The sequence below is a fragment of the Eschrichtius robustus genome, chromosome 13, assembly GCF_028021215.1.
Source record: "Eschrichtius robustus isolate mEscRob2 chromosome 13, mEscRob2.pri, whole genome shotgun sequence".
Taxonomy (NCBI): Eukaryota; Metazoa; Chordata; class Mammalia; order Artiodactyla; family Eschrichtiidae; genus Eschrichtius; species Eschrichtius robustus.
In genome coordinates this window covers 90402753-90417235 of record NC_090836.1, presented here as the reverse complement: position 1 = coordinate 90417235, position 14483 = coordinate 90402753, and the positions used below count along the sequence as shown (strand labels likewise).

The following is a 14483-nucleotide window of genomic DNA, read 5'->3' as shown; positions in this document are numbered from 1 at the left end:
CTGGGGCCCTGTGATGGTGACGCCAAGGTGAATAGGCTTCCAACCACACTCTCAACCTCTGAACCGCCTCCCTCAGCTCTCCACATCTTAAGAGGACTTCAGCAGCCTTGCCAAACAGCTATTGTACCTGAAAAGCATGTGATTTTCCAAATGCTGTTTCCTAGGCGGAAATGCCTTTCCCCTGCCCCTTTCTTTTGCCTGCTTTAATTCATGCCCTTTAAATTTCAGCAACTGGTCCTTTAAAAGACCACACCTGCATCCCATAGTCCAAGGGCCCTTAATCTTTTAATGCCTTGGACCCCATTGAAAGAAAAGAGTTAGTGATATAGTGATCTATATGCTTCTTATTAATGTATTAGATAACAAGATCCAGCAGCGAGTCTAATAACTACCACTGTTTTGATGTCGTGATGCATAAAAGTGTTATTTCAAGGTTTCTGCCACAAATGAAATGTGATATGAGAATATTTGGGATTATAATTCATGGTAAAGTCACAGGTACCACTCATGCCACTGTGGTTTGTTGCCTACACTCCTAATAGAAGGGCCTTCTTCATTTCAGTTAGAGGTTGGTGAAAATTAAGATAAAATTTTTTTCTTGTCCAAGTTCAGGGAGCCCCTAAATTCAATCTACAGACTGCAAGTTAATAACTCTGCCCTAGTCTGATTTAGATGGCCCTGACCTAAGATCTGGAAGCATTTTGTCTATGCCTCTGTATCATGTATCTTGTCTCTATATCTTCTGCTCTCAAAGCTGGACCAAGACATACGGGCATCCTCAAGCAGCCCATAACCTGCCCTCCCAACATCTACTTATAGGAGTGGTGGGGGTGATGGGGGAAGATGGAAAGGAGGTTGGACCTCTGCTGGCAGCCCTCAGCCTCAGCTCCTGGTGCCAGCCCAAACTGGCATACTTCACCCAATAAAATCCCTTCCCTTCTTAGAGAGCAAATCTAGTGCTTCTAAATTGCTGTTTGCTGAGCTTGACCCTTGGAGGTCCAGTACTGGAAGAAGTGCTAGAAGCCTCTTTCTAAAGAGACAGTTTCTACACTTTCCTGGTATTCATAAAAATCTTCCCTAAGGAGCCCAATGCCCACCTTTCCTCCCTGATTAGGGGAGTGGATGGGGAAGGGGGGCGGTTAATAAGATGCTCAAGCCAGTCAGATTTTTCTTTATTTTCTTTGTTACAAATGTTTTACCACCTAGAGCAAGTGTTTAGCTGGGTCTCTCTCTTAATGTGGAGGAATGGTAATCACCGACTAGTTGACTGTAAGTTACCTGAGGACGGGACCCAGGGCTCTGTGTCCCAGTTTCTAGTATACATTAGACATTCCATATTTTGGGAAGAAAAACTTCTATAAAAAAAACAATGGTTAATAAAGTTTAAGATGTCAAGAATGAGAACCTAATATACCTGATCCTTGCTCAGTCCTCAGGCTTTCATTCAAACATTTTTATTCATGAAACCAGTCTTTCTCCTTTATTGGACTTTCTTGCTCTCTCACCCTATACCATGTCCTAATTAAGCGATTTTGCTTTATAACCTGGCACCAGGAAATGACACGAACCACAGACCTCCCAAATGAACCCCTGCTCCCTATATTTTTTGGGTGAAAGGACTGACAGACTCTATGGAGAGGCCGAGAATACATTCATTTAACAATTGAAGAGAGAAGAGAATACAGGTTTTCATATATTTTCTTTCTTACCACCAAAAGGTTAAAAAATAAAAATAAAAGGGCTGTGAAGCTTGTGCACGTTCTTATCACTGGGCCCTTTTGCTCAGGCCCTGAGGGCCTCCATCCCAGTTGTATAGCCATTTGGATCAGATTTAATTTGGTGACTCTTTTGATGTGCTACTTGTATTCTAGGCAATCTATTGGTTTCTTCCTGGAGCCACCTGGCTCACCAGGTGGCGTGGCTTTAGTTATAGACTTTGGTTTATGGAGGTTTTGGGAGTCACAGATAGACCAGACTAGCAGGTAGACCAGAAGTCCTGGCAGGTGGTTGGTTTGTTCCTCAAGATATTAAAAATTTGGGAATAAGAGGCCTATTGTTAAAAGATAGGATATTTTACATTAAAAAGTCTGAATTTCCTGCCTCTTTTGGAAAATTGGAAGGTCTGGCCATACTGGGTTCACTGTCTCATGTTCCAATACCTGGCTGGTGTTGAGTAGTAGCTGCTGCCACCACTGCCCACAGTAACCCTCTGCCTTCTACGTTTAAAACGCTTCAGGCTTCCCAGTGCTTTCAGGTTACAGACCAACAGTCTTTCCAGGGCCCACAAGGCCTGAATAGCCTGACTCCTGCCTACCTCCCTGTCCTCATCTTGTGCCAGGAATAATAACAGGAAACATACATATAGGGCTAAACGTATGCCAGGCTCTGACGATCCTCAAGACAGCCCTGGGAGGGAGGTACTTTTACTGTCCTCACGTTACAGGTGAGGAAAGTGAGGCACAGAGAAGTCAAGTAACTTGTCAATAACACACAGCTAAGAAGAATCAGAGCTGGGATTCAAGACAGGCAGCCAGCCCCTTGGAGTCTCCACTCCTAACCACTGCAGTCCCTCTCTTTGCATTCCAGTCACATAGTTCCCTCCATCACAGGCTTGTTCCATGGGTGTTGTTACCCTGCCTACCATGCTTTCCTGCCCTTCCCCAGCTTTCTGGATTTTTCCTCATCCTTCAGTTTCAACTCAAATGCCACTTCCTAAGGGACGCCTCTAGGTGTCTGAATCCTCAGAACTCATAGTTTTGGTTCCTTTCCTCTTGAGCAGTGCTCTCCGATAGAAGCTTCTATGATGATGGAAATGCTCTCTATTTGTGATGAGCAGTAAGGTAGCCACTAGCCCCATGGGCTGGTGTGACTGAAGAACTGAATTATTCATTTTGTTTACTTTTAATTAATTCAAAGTTGAATCAAAATAGCCACTTGTGGCAAGTGGCTACCATCTTGGTTGGCACAGCTTTGGATTGTTCACCTCATGTAGGAATTACACTCTCTCACCCCTGCTGGTTTGATCTGCGTGTCTCAGTCCCAGACCATAAGCTCCATGAGGGTAGACATGACTTCCTTTGCTTCCCACTGTATCCCTGACCCTATAGTCAGTGCCTGGCACATCCCAGATAATGCCTGAATGGACAAACTTTATAGTTCTCTTCTCTCCACCAGAGAAGAATGTGCTAAAGAAGGGCAGTCTGAAACCCCCAGGCAGAGGGTGACTTTGCAACAGTGTGGACGCTGGGGGCAAAGCTGCATTTGAACCCAGGCTCCAAATATGAGATCTGTGAAAATGGAAATTTTCCATTAGGAAAATGGAGATGGTAATAATTGCTATCTCAGAGGATTGTGAGGCATGCTTGAATAACTGCTGATAATAATAGTTAAGATTTCTTGGGAGTTTAATGCCATGTCTTCTAAGAGTTTTCTACGTATCATTTCACTTGGTCCTTTCAGTGAGCTGAGGCACGGAGGGGCCGGGTGACATGGGGACAGGGGGGTGTGGCACGGTGGTGCAGGCTTGTTTGAGCTCACCTGTTCCCCTCCCCAGCACTCCCTCTTAATCATCAGGTAAAAAGCCCCAGCTCTTGGTGAAAATCCTAGTGTTTACCTGTTGTCCACCTCCCCGCCCCCATCCTTGTGCCCTCCTCCCCCTCCCTCACCCCCCACCAGCTTCTCCCTGGTCCAGCTGCAGCAGTGAAGCCCCCCTGGTGGTGTGAGCCCCTTCTGGGGGCAGCTCTGGGGTCCAGGTGGCTGAGCCCAGCAGAGCAGGAGGGCTCCTCCCTCACAATGGCCCCAGAGGCCCTGGGGCTGGGGACAGGCAGGGTGCCAGCTGTTAGTGAATGGGCTGGCGCCCCGGCCAATCTCTCTGCTGCCCCTGGTGCTGCCCCCGACCTTGAGTGGCTCTACTGGCCGCTGTGAGCCTGGTCCAGCTGTGAGAGGTCAGCCCCTCTATCCTCGGGCAGGGTGGTTTCCATTTAGGCTTGTTGGAGACTCCTTTCTGAGGGATTCAGACTGGGAGGCTGAGAAGGGGGTGGGAGGTGGAGTTGGAGGGAGTGGGGAGGAGGCAGGAGAGAAGGGGAGGAGGGAATGAGCTTTGTGGGTGAGAAGTCAGCTCTGTCCAGAAACCAGGGCATTTTGGGATTTGTAACCTCTTGGGCGGCACTTTGCAACAAGACTAATGGTAATAATAGTGAAAGTAACACTTATCAAGCACTTGAAACCCTTCAAAGCAATTGTTCTCTGATTTAATCTCATTTGACAGATGAGAGAACTAAGGAACCCAGAGGTTAAGTAACTTGCTCAAGGTCACACAGTAGGTGATAGACCCAGGATTCCAACCCAAGTAATTGGACTTCAGAACCTAAGTCTTTATGAAATAATAAACCCAGATTACCTCATGTGCATGTTGGGAGACCCAAAGATTAGCTATCACGTATACTCTGTTCATTGCATAGCTGGAACCTCAGAAATCTAGAGAGGCGGACTCTTGAGGATTGCCTCAAGGTCATACATGTGACCGGAGATGGAGCTGTGTAAGAACGTAGTCCTTAACTTCTACTTCGGTCACACGGTAAAAAAAGATCAGGACTCAACTATGCTAAAACAACCAGAATTCCACCTCCCCGGTGACTTCAAATAGAGACTCCAATGAAATATTTCCAGAAAATGTACCACGAGATGCTCTGTGAAAGAAGAGTCCAGAGGTAGATGAAGTCTGGGCAGTGCCTTGCAGAGATTCACAGTGCATATTTGTTTACCAAAGGCAAACTCTCTCCATCACTTGATCATGGAGTTTTGGTAAAATGTTTGATTCAGTGGGACTTAGAGAGAAGGACTAGCCACAGCTCAGGTTGGGAAGAAGGGGGTAGAATTCAGATAGAATTGGGAGGGCATATGGTATGGGGGAAAGGCCATGGACTTCAGAGTTGGGCAGACTTGGGTACAGACGTTTCGTGTACCACTTGTGTAATGTCGGGCAACTCCTTGGAGACTGCTGCCTCCGTTGGATGAAAATGGCTCTCAGGTCTGTGTGACCAGTGATAGCTATTAATACTCTTAAAATAGTTAACAGCAGTTCCAAAAGTGTATTAAGAGAATGCAGATTTTTTTTTTTTTGGAACTAAGAGGCATTACTTGACAAAAGTTTCCGTGGCCAAATAAGTTAGAAAATGCAAGGGATGCAGATTTCTTTCTGCAGAACTTCTCGATGCCTTTAGTTGAGTTCTTCTTCAACTCCATCTCTAGTCCTATTTCTTAGGATTCCCAATTCTGATTTTTTAAAAAGACACATGACTTTCCTATTTATGTTTTGATAACTACTTACCCTTTGGGTCCTCTAAGTCTTAAAGTACCTGGAATCTTTCGTGGTACTCTGAACGTTAACTAGTAAGGTATCCTGAGCTAAAGGGATGATTATATGTGTGTCACACCAGGTGTCATGGGGGACAAAACCAGCATTTACTGAGTGAGGGCTTACTATGTGCTGGTTAATTTACACACATAATCTTATTTATTTCTCACAAAAGTCATATGCCATTTTATTAACCCCATTTTATAGACTGGGAAACTGAGGCTCAGAAAGCTCAAATATTCAAGGCAACCTGTATAGTTTATGGCTCTGCTGGACTTAAAATCTAACTTCAGGCTGACTCCAGAGTCTGCATGCTTGGAGAGGTGGTATGAGCGCGGACTTTAGGGACGTCAGAAAATAAAAAGTAACGAAATAGAGAAATGAGAAGCTTCTTGGGAAATGAAGTGTAAATAGAGGAGCCCTAGGGGGAAAAGTGAGTTAGCTGGGCCACATGCTTTTCTCTGGCTAAATGCCGGGGCTAGGGAGATAATTGAATAAATAAAGAGCTGGGTCAAGTTTCCTAAAGGTTGACAAGCCAATAAAATGACAGTCTTCATCCAGTTTAAGGGATGGAAAATGGGGCGTAATTGAAAGAAATTGGCTATTTCTGCCTCCTTTGGCTAAGCCCTGGACCTTACATGTGTTCAATTTGGATCGATTGTGATTTTCCTGCCCTGTTCTAGTCTTTTTTTTTTTTTTTCCTTTAATTTCTGAAAAATGATCTTGGAGCCAGTTTCTGAGAGATGACGTTTTCATTCTACATGGGGTTGCTTTAATAACTTAATATTACTTATTGTCGTTTGCAATAATCCCTTGAATACTGGAAATAAAATCTTTAGGGGACAAAAAAGCTTGCCTTCTTTCTCTTTTGGGACTAATGATTGTTCTTCTTAGAAGAATGAAACGGAACTCGGGAGAACGAAGCCTAGAGAGGAAAAATGGAAAGTGAGCTAGAAGCCAAAGCATTTGGGGTCCACTTCTAGCAGAGCTAAGTCAGAGTTAGGACTAGAGGCACCACTTAGCTGTGTGACCCTAAGAAGGTCCTTTTACTTATCTGGGTGTCAATTTCCTCATTTGTCAAAGAGAGGGTTGAACCAGGTCATTTCTCGGATGCCTTCCAACTCTAATGTTCCATAACTACGAACTTCTTGTGTATGCACGGGATAAATAAACACATGGCACAAACTCAGGACTTCTGGTGAGATCAGTCTTGGGGTGCTGGGTCTGGGGGGGCGTATTGGGAGTGGTGGTCTGTGGGAAGACAAGGTCTCCTTCATGATATCAACCTCAGAGCGTTAGAGGTGCTCCCCCAACTCTGGATGCTATGCCATACCTTGCAAAGACCAGGTGGCATAGTGGTTACAAGGTGTGAATCTCAGCCTGGCCATTTTGCTAGCTGGGTGACTTGGCCTGATGACGTCACCATACTTTGAAAGAGTATCCCAGCGTTTGTGATATACAGATCAGCCTGGAAATCACTGGTGCCACTCAACTCTTTAGTGTTTTCCACCTCTAAAATGGTTTCCAGTCAGTTATTTTCTGAACCCGTGAAACTGAAATAATAAAACTTATAGACCACAGACTCGTAGTGAGGGTTAAGTGAGATCATGTGACTAGTGCCCTGCACACAGTAAGTGCTTAATAAGAAAGCAGTAGCACAAGGTAGGTGCCCAATTAATGCCTGTCTACTTAATGTGTGTGTATTAGCGCAGCTGCCTGCTCCTGTTTAACCCCAGGCCCTTTCTGTACCACACCCTCCCCCCCAGATACCCTCCTCCCTCGATGCTGTCCCTGTTGTCCGCTCTGCTTTCTCCTTTGAGCCTTTATTCCAGAGCAGCTGCCTCTTCCTGGGCACCTGCCTGTTGGCCTGGTCGTTTGGCAGGGCCAGGGTCGTTTGGCAGAACCCCGCATGCTCCAGTTCTAGGTCCTCATTGTCTGAGACTAGAATTCTGTAAAGTCAGGTTTTCTTTTAAATAAAACAAAGTGTTTCCTCTTTATTATGAGAGCAATTAAGCTTTTAACTGATCATCTGGAAAATGGGAGAAGAAAAACTTAAATCTTCATCAGTCTAAAACTGACGGCCAAATGTAGTGACTGTAATATCATATTTTCTCACATTCTTTCTGTCTACGTGAAATGTGTTTGAACATAACTGAGACCATATAGTATATATAATTGTGTGCCCTTATTTTTCCTATAACGTAATAAGCATTTAAGCTATTATCACAAACTCTTCTTAAGTGCACTTAGTAAAGGGCATCTAATACTCCATCAAGAGTGGTGGCCCATCATTTCTTTAACTATTTCCTTTTTGTTCATTTAGGAGATGTCTGTTGAGGGCTTACTCTGGGTCAGGCACTTTGTGAACCATTAGACACTTAGGTGGTGTTCATTTTTCTAATAGTGTACATAGTCCTGGGATGACCAATGTTCTACATAATAAATTCTTTTTCAAGTTTGAGATGATCTTCTTAGGCTAGGTTTCTAGAAGTTGGGGGCAGTTGGCTGTAGTTAGTGGGAAAAATCATAGGTCTCTGAGTCAGACAACTGCGGCAGTATCCCAGCTCCATCCTTCAGTAGCTGGATGACTCTAGACAAGTACATTCCCTCTCAGAGCTTTGGTTTCTCATCTCTACAATACGGGTTAGAACGCATAACCTATCTTTATTGTGAGGATTCAGAGGTAAGTACTGAAATAATGCCTGGTATGTAGTGAGTATTGAACAACAATCACCACAACAAAATATATCGTGTTATTGAGTTTGAGGGTACGAACATTTGGGACATTCCATAGGCTTTATAGGTCAAGGCATCTCTTGTTTACTCTTCCCAGCTGTCATCTCATTTCAGCTAACTCCGGGCCTGGGAAGATCTTAACTAGGCTCCTCTCTCTCTTCGAGTACCTAGGAACACCTCTCTGTGAGCCCATAGGGAAGGAAGTGGGCTTTGAGGTCTAATCAACAGAGAACCAAATTCTCTGCCCCCCAAACTGTCTCCCCAGCTGGCCTCCCTTGGTGCCAATGTCTTCACCGGGGACTTCTCTGGCCCAGAGGCAAGAGCTCTGGCCTTACTACAAGAGGGTGCAGTCTGCAATCTGTCTCTGCCCTGGAAGGTCCCAGGAAGGAGCCTCTCTGAATCCAGCCTCCTCTAGCCTGCTGGAGCCAATGCTCCCTTCCTTCCCCCCAAAGTTGAGAGAAACCAAAGGGGTGCGCGTAGGCCCCACTGGCCCGTATCCTGTCAGTTGAGCCTGACGAGGTTTGGCTGCAGAATCCCTTCACCTGCTCAGGCACCCAGCCTTCCACTCAGGTCCAGCTGACTTTCACCCTGTAGAACTCTTCCCCAGCATTGCCAGATCTTCTGATTTTTAAAAGATAAGCTCAAACGTCTGGATTTAAAAACACAAAATAATCTCCCAAGTTTGAAATGTTAGCAAACCCTTATTTTTTCCTTCAAGACCCTTTCCAGCTCTCACCTCTTCTGGGGGGTCGTCCCTTGTCCTCCAGTCTCCTCTGTGCCACCCACGCCCTCTGCTTCTCTCCACCATCCTCATATCTCATCACCTTGTGTAACCTCTCGTGGGATGCTTCCCCGTCCATCTCTCACACTTGACCCTGAGTTATTGAGGGTGACCACCTGGTCTGACTCATTCACTTTCCCTGGGCCCAGCACAGGGCCACGTACAGAGAGACACTCAATAGACTTCTAGAATGAATCGATGAGTCGGCGACTGATGAAGACCTGAAGCAAGCAGATGTTATCTTATGATGCAGAACTTGCAAACCCAAGGACCAGGTTGGTAGAAACAACAACAAAAACCCTTGAAGCTGGCTGCATTTAAGACAACAGGCACCTGGCTGTTTGTAACGCGAACCATCTACTTTCTGCCCTGTTACGTCGGTTAAGCACACTGCCCCACGAAACACACCGGGGGCTAATATTCTGCCATCCTGACACATCCCTATGTGGCGATGGATTATACATTATGCTCTGTAAACCAGCTATGCTCAAGTGCAAAGCCGAGAAAAAGAAACAGTATACAAATGACATAGGTTGCTAGGGTAGCCAGGATATTGGTGAAGTTCTTACCATTAAAAATGTATTATGGGGACTTCCCTGGTGGTGCAGTGGTTAAGAATCCGCCTGCCAATGCAGGGGACATGGGGTCGATCCCTGGTCTGAGAAGATCCCACATGCCGCGGAGCAACTAAGCCCGTGCACCACAACTACTGAGCCTGTGCTCTACAACTACTGAAGCCTGCATGCCTAGAGCCCGTGCTCCACAACAAGGGAAGCCACTGCAATGAGAAGCCCGCACACTGCAACAAAGAGTAGGCCCTGCTCGCTGCAACTAGAGAAAGCCTGTGCGCAGCAACGAAGACACAACGCAGCCAAAAAGAAATAAATAAATAAACTTAAAAAATGAATTATGGTTATAATGAAAAGTTTGTTTAGTTGGAAAGAATTTTGACAGTGAAACATGCAGAAAGGTACAAAGAATATTACAACAAACATTCATGTAGCTGCCACTTTGAACTGCTGTTGACATTTTATCTTTTTTCCCTCAAATCTTTTTATATGAATGAAATTTTAAAATTACAGGTACAGTGAAAATTCTCTTCTGCCTTCTTCCTCGGTCTACCTCCTCTACCTCCTTCTTCTCCCCACCTTACCCTCCTCAAACACCACAGGCACCGATATCCCTCGTTTGGTGGGTCTCCTTCCCACCTTTTTTACAGTTGGCAATGTCAGTTAGAGTAATAAGTAAAAATGAGAGAACAAAATCATTTTGCCTTTCTCTGTCCAATCCCTATTCTTTTAGATACCAGGATGAGAGGCTTAAAAATCTCAGTTTTGGGGACTAGAATATTCTAGTAGACATCACTAGGAAGAGCATGGTTCTTAGACCTAAGAGGTGCTGTATAGGCAGTGTGGTATGTTCAATGGGATTAAATGTGTCCAGTGCAACCAGAGAAATGACGATATATTCAAAGTTTACAGCATGGTGGGTACTTTACTATTTTTTATTATTTTTTATTTTTTTGTCTGCACCATGCAGCATGCGGGATCTTAGTTCCCCGACCAGGGATCGAACCCATGCCCCTGCAGTGGAAGTGCAGAGTCCTAACCACAAAACCCCAGGTAAGTCCCTGGTGGGTACTTTAAATATGTAATCTCATTCAATCTTTCCAGAAGCCTGTGAGGAAAGTATTTCATCCCCATTTTACAGAGAAAGCCGAGGCTTAAGGATGTGACGAGATAGCCCATGCAACTCCACTAACAATCATAGCTGGATTTGAACCCAGGTCTGTCTGACTTTAATGCTCCTGTAGATGGCAGCTGAGTGACACAGGCTGTGAATGGATTCAGGCCTACTGGCCAAGGTTCTTGTTCTCATTAAATAGAACTTCCACTTGGTTCTCTGTTTTCTTTCACTCACTCAGAATTTTTCTGAAAATTTCTCTCCTTAGGGCAACATTTTCCATCACAGAAGGTGATTTGTTTTGGAAATATTTGAGTAAAAACAGCTCTGTATTTCTTGCTTTCCAGAGAATGGAAAAACACATGCTATTCAGTTGTGTTTTTAATAGCTACTTTGAGAAACAACACGCAGACATTCACATAAATTATTTCTTGTCTGTTAATCACCCCAAATGCCATCCACAATGTTTCCAATGAACAGCTGGGAATGTGAGTTAAGAAACTGAGTGATTTCTTAACATATTTACTTTCCTTATGAAATCTGTATCCTTTGCTTTAGAAAGATAAATGTGTTTGTGATTTCTCAACTTGGAGTTATTTAACATTTTCCAAGGACCATCGGACTTCCAGGTGATTTTGAGGGGCATTCAAGTGGACATGGGATCTTCAACTTAAAAATCTCATAAGACAGGCAGAGATATAGAAAAATATATGAACGAATAAATGGCTAGAATTTTGCAGTTAAGAAAGTGTTCACATACAGTATTTCGTCCATCATCCTGGAGGGTAGGGGAGCAGACTCTTATTCCCATTTTACAGAAGAGGCAGGTGGGATACGCAGAGGTTGAGTATCTGGATTAGGTAACGTGACTGGTGAGGGGCAGAATTACCCCTTCACCCAAGGTCTCCTGAGTTGTGGAGCCATGCTCATCCCCTAGGGAGACAGAGTGATGCGGTTTGAGTCTTGACTCTGATGCTTACCAGACAATGTGCTCTGAACTTCACGTCTTCAACTGTAGAAGGAAGAACTAGGACGCCTATAACCAGAGGGATGGGAGAAGAGTCAGTGAGCTAAGGAGAGACTTGAAAGAAGATATCTTAGGTCAGGCTCACCAAGTAGTCTAAGCAAAAGGGGGGTCAATAGGAGCATCCTGGGGTGTCTCATGAAAACCAAGTTAAGAGCTCTCTTTCTTTTTCTCTCCTCCTTCATTGCTTTTCTTCAATCCCCAACCCCTCCCACCCCAATGGCTTCTCATATCTGCTTTTCACTCTGCCAGTCTCTTTTCTTCTTCCTTTCCTCCCTTAGGCTTTCTTGGTTTCTCTGGACACGGGACATGCAGTAGCTACCTCAGCTCTTACCTGTCCTCTTGGTTCAAACACCAACAGAGAAGAACCAGAATTTCTGAGTACCACTTACACATTTTAAAAAGACAAGATCTAATTGGCTTAGCTGGGGTCAGGGTTCCTGGAGAGGAGCCATGGGTCAAGTGGTTAACAAGCATTTAATAATCCCTTAAGTACGGGCAGTGTGCTTACTGCCATGACCTGATCAGATTTTTAAAACCATTGTTAATCGAGTGTTTCTGTAAGTCAGGGATTGTGCCTTGCACCAATTTCATTTCATCGTCACAGCAACCCTTTGAGGGAGACATTATTACCCCCATTTTTTTTTAACATATGAGGAAACTGAGGCTCAGAGAGATGGAACCATTTTCCTAAGACACGTAGGTAATAAGAGCCAGAGGTAAGATTTGAACTCAGGTCTATCTGACTCCAGAGTAGGCAAGTGTAACCACCAGGAAGTATTGCATGTAAGATATTTATTGCTTCCCTGAAGGTAAGGAATTACTGAAGGAATGAGTGACTCAATCACCATTATTTGAAAGATGTACTAGAACAGGGGAAGGTCATGTTTCCTTCCCAAGCTTTTGTGGAGGCTCGTATGCTCTGATTCACATAAGGGTCATTCTTGGGTCCCAGTGTAAAGTATTTTTTGAGCCTGTCATGGTACTTCATCTGTTGGCTCTCCAACCTTCTCCTCCTTCAATCCCATCCCCAACTCAAGTAACAACCAGACCCCCGACGGCACCCTGCCCTCCATCTTGCACTAAAGTTCCAACTTGCATCTTTTGCTCCTCAGTACAAAATAATTGACAATATAGGACTTACTAAACAGAACTAAGCCTTTCTCAGACCCTTATATGACGGGAAGTCTTGGAGGTTTAGGTGAGACATTTGTTTCGTGACCACAGGGCAATCTAAATAGGCCTGGATGTTCATGGTTTCAGCTACTGAACCATCCCCACACCCCTTTATGGAGCTTTGCTTGGGGCAGTAGCGGCAACCTGGTTTAAGCGGTAATAAAACCCTGGAGAAAACTCTTGTCTTAGTAGCTGATCAGAGAAGAATTCCTTTTGGGGAAAGGACCTATATATTTGTGAAAACTGATGAAACTACTTGGTGTGAGACCCCTTGAAGCTCATACCAAGATTATTAGGAACTCACCAAATTCAAGGGTGGCTCTCTTTTCCAGGCTGGGCCCAACATTTTGATCTTTTAAAATAAGTAACAAAGAAGAAGCTTCTGGACACTGGAAGATGTGACAACCGCTCAAAGATTGTTCTCCTGCCCGTCAGTATCAACTTGACCAACATTTGGCTATTACCATGCCACTTCAGTCCTCAGCTTGGGACGCGTGTTCCTTTGTGACTTGTCTGAAGAGATGTCCCAGTCTGGGTAGGGGCATATCCAGAGTTTTTTCCACAAATGGATAGATATCTGCTTCAAAGGGGGAGATGATATTTTTATAAAGTCTCCTGGGGAAAATACTATTGGAGGGATGATATCAGATAATAACTCCAAAACCTCAATTGAGGTAGCATTAATGGTTCCCTCTTAGCCTTTTAAAATGAACATTAAACAAAAAGAATGGCCCAATGATTGAATGACTATTACTTGTAGGCGTGTTCCAAGTACTATATGTACCATTTCATTTGATAATGCAAAATATATTTTTCTGAGAAACATGCACACAGATCTTAGTGTGACTCACTGGAGGCAAAGGGAACTAGTTAAATATATTTTCATTCCCGCCCCCACCCCCCAAAAAAAATAGAAGGGAAAAAAATCTTAAAATGTATGTTGAGTTTGAAGAGGTTCAGTCAGGAAATAAAAAAAACATGCTGGGTATTTCTAATACAGGGAATTTAATACAGGGTATTGTTATAAAGATCTTGAAAGGGCTAGAAAAACAGAAATGAGAAGGAGATGGGAGGGAGAAAAAAGGGAGGACACCTGGGCACCCAGAGTTGCTGGTGTCTTTGGCAGGAACCACTGCCTCCCTGGGGAGGTTGTTGCAGTGAGATCTAAGTCAGTTAAAGTGGTGCCTCCTTGGCCTGGGCTGGGGCTGCTGAAATAGAGCTGCTTCTGCCAGAGTGGTTGAAGTCCAGACTCACCTAACTGCTGCAGCAATTCTACCTGTCAGGGTGCCAGAGCAGGAAGCTTCTCGCCAGTGCAATACCTCTCTCTTGACAAGGTGTTCTAAGTGAAGTGTTGGTTTTTATGTCTGGCTCCCCTAAGCTCACTTGAGCTCCTTGAAGGGATTGACTTCACTTTATTTGTGGTCTCATTCTTTTTAGTAATTGAGTTTTCACCTGGGCACATGGCTGCCCAGAATAAAGATTTCATTTCCCAGCATTCCTTGCAGCAAATATGGCCATGTGATCAAGTTATGACCAATGGGATATGACTGGAAGTGAGGGGGGAGGTCTGCCTGCCTTCCCCTCCCTCTTTCTCCTTTCCACTGGCTAGAATGCGGACGTGGTGGTAAACCATTTTGGACCATGTAGATGAAGACAACATCTCTGTATTAGTTTTCTGGAGCTGCTGTAACAAAGTACCCCAAACTTAGTAGCTTAAGAAACAGAAA

At 44.4% G+C, this 14483-nt stretch overlaps 1 long non-coding RNA gene across 1 annotated transcript in view; it reads left to right on the top strand.

Moving 5' to 3' along the window:
- LOC137775897 (uncharacterized) overlaps window positions 1-13482 on the top strand; it is a 38705-nt gene extending 25223 nt beyond the window's left edge. Inside the window, exons 2-3 of the long non-coding RNA XR_011076081.1 lie at window positions 10413-10495; window positions 13089-13482. This is a non-coding gene — a long non-coding RNA (uncharacterized lncRNA). The remainder of the gene's footprint in view (window positions 1-10412; window positions 10496-13088) is intronic.
- The last annotated feature ends 1001 nt before the right edge of the window (window positions 13483-14483 follow it).